Below are 2,461 nucleotides of genomic sequence, written 5' to 3' on the forward strand. Positions count from 1 at the left end.
CAGCTTTATCCGGAATAGAAAAGCCGCTACAGCATGGGCTTATCAGTGCCGGAATAGAAGTAGTTGTAGGTCAGCTAGCTAACTTGTCTATCCAATCGAATCTACTAGAAGATATACGAAATGGTCAGGTATATGACGACACACTAGAAACACATATGGGTGTAGTCAGAGAAGGCAAAGCTACAGATTTCTCAATCTCTAGCCAAGGTTTATTGAGATATAAGGATCGGGTATGCGTGCCAAATGATCAAAGTATTAAGAAGACGATTCTGGAAGAAGCGCACAACACCCCGTACTCAGTTCACCCAGCGTCTACCAAGATGACTCATGACATCATAGCAATCTACTGGTGGCCAAGGTTAAAGAAGGACATAGCAGAGTATGTATCTAAGTGTCTTATATGCCAACAAGTGAAAGCAGAGCATCGACGGCCTGCAGGTTTATTGCAACCGCTTAGCGTACCAGAATGGACGTGGGACGATATAGCTATGGACTTCATGATGGGTTTGCCAAGGACGAATAAGCAGCATGATTCCGCTTGGATAGTAATAGATAGACTAACCAAGTTGGCTCATTTCTTGCCTGTTAAGACTTCACACACGGCAGACCAATACGCAGACATCTACATCCATGAGATTGTACGGTTGTATGGAGTCCCCAAGATGATAGTGTCAGATAGAGGATCAGTGTTTACGTCGAGATTTTGGGGAATTTTATAGCAAGCTATGGGTACTAAGTTAAGTCTTAGTACAACTTTTCATCCTCAGACAGATGGGCAGTCCGAGCGTACGATTCAGATTTTAGAGGATATGCTACGCGCGTGTGTACTTGATTTCAGAGGATCATGGAATAAGTACTTGCCGTTGCTAGAGTTCTCCTACAACAATAGCTACCGGTCAATGATCGGAATGGCACCTTATGAGTTGCTATATGGAAGAAGGTGCCGATCGCCGTTGCACTGGGACGAGGTAGGAGAAAGGCAGCTTCTAGGTCCTGAAGCTGTTAGACAAGCTCAAGAAGCAGTAGTGCTTATTAGACAGCGTATGCTTGCTACTCAAAGCCATCAGAAAAGCTATGCGGATGCCAAGCGACGCGATGTGGAATTCCAAATTGGAGATCAAGTCTTCTTGAAGATATCTCCTATGAAAGGTGTAAAGCGGTTTGGAAAGAAAGGCAAGCTTAGTCCCCGATTCATAGGTCCTTTTGAGATATTGGACAAAGTGGGAGCAGTTGCGTATAGATTAGCCCTACCGCCAGCACTAACAGATAGTCACAACGTGTTCCACATCTCGATGCGACACAAATATGTGTCAGACCCATCTCAAGTCCTCAAGTACGATACGATAGCACTCCAGAAAGACTTAAGTTACGAGGAACGACCGGTTAGCATCCTAGATAGGGGGATGAAGCAATTACGGTCCAAGAACTTTCCTATAGTCAAAGTCCTATGGAGTAATAGTTCTGAACGAGAGGCAACATGGGAGTTGGAGGAGGACATGCAAAGCCGGTATCCGGAGTTATTTGGTAAGTAAATTTCGAGGACGAAATTCTTTTTAGTAGGGGAGAATTGTAGAGTCCAAGAACTTTACTTAACTTAGTTAGATAGTAGTCTAATAGTAATAATAGTATTATCTTTATAACTGTGGATTTTTGGTTCAGACCGGGATTTATTTGGACACTCATAGTAGTACTTGTAGATTTTCTAGGTTTAACCTATAGTTTATGAATATTAATTTTAACCTAAGGTTTGATTAATATGACTGATATTGAGGATAATATTTATTATACTATAAGGTTTAGATAGGAACCAATAGGATAATATCACATGTTATGTATAGGTTTAGTAATGATTAAGTATTTTGAGGATTTAATTTATTAAGGTTAAAATTTGAATACTCTAAGGTCAGCCAGCAACTTTGAAAACGTTAGAGGGCTTAGTCAAGGCTGTTTACTCAATTTAAATTAAGCTAAAATTGTGTAATTTCGTGTTTAAATATTCAGCGTATGCCGATATATCGCAGCTATAGGGGGCGATATATCGCAGTACGAAGATACGGAAAACACGAAACGATGCACGATTGCCTCAGGCATAATGGTCCACGCGATATATCGCCTCCCTCAGTATATTTTGAAAGTTTTAAAAAACGTTTTCCATTCAAACCTTCAACCTCTTGATAAGTCCAGCACCATTCTAAATGAGTCTTCAGCCTCTGCTGAACGATAATTCAAATTATTTTCACGTAAAAAGCCATTATTTTTATTCAAGTTAAATGAGATGTTTTCATTCCCAAACTCTATAAATAGGACCTAGTACCCAGCCATTTATTCATCTATTACTCTAAGTTCAGAGGCTGCAAGTTGCTAGGTGAGTGTGGGAGTGTAAACACTTGGGTTGGGAATTATAAGCTTGGTCACTATAAGCTTATCAAACACTTTGGGAAGTAAGGTTTATCCACATTTC

The sequence above is a fragment of the Humulus lupulus genome, chromosome 2 (genome assembly GCF_963169125.1).
Source record: "Humulus lupulus chromosome 2, drHumLupu1.1, whole genome shotgun sequence".
Lineage (NCBI taxonomy): Eukaryota > Viridiplantae > Streptophyta > Magnoliopsida > Rosales > Cannabaceae > Humulus > Humulus lupulus.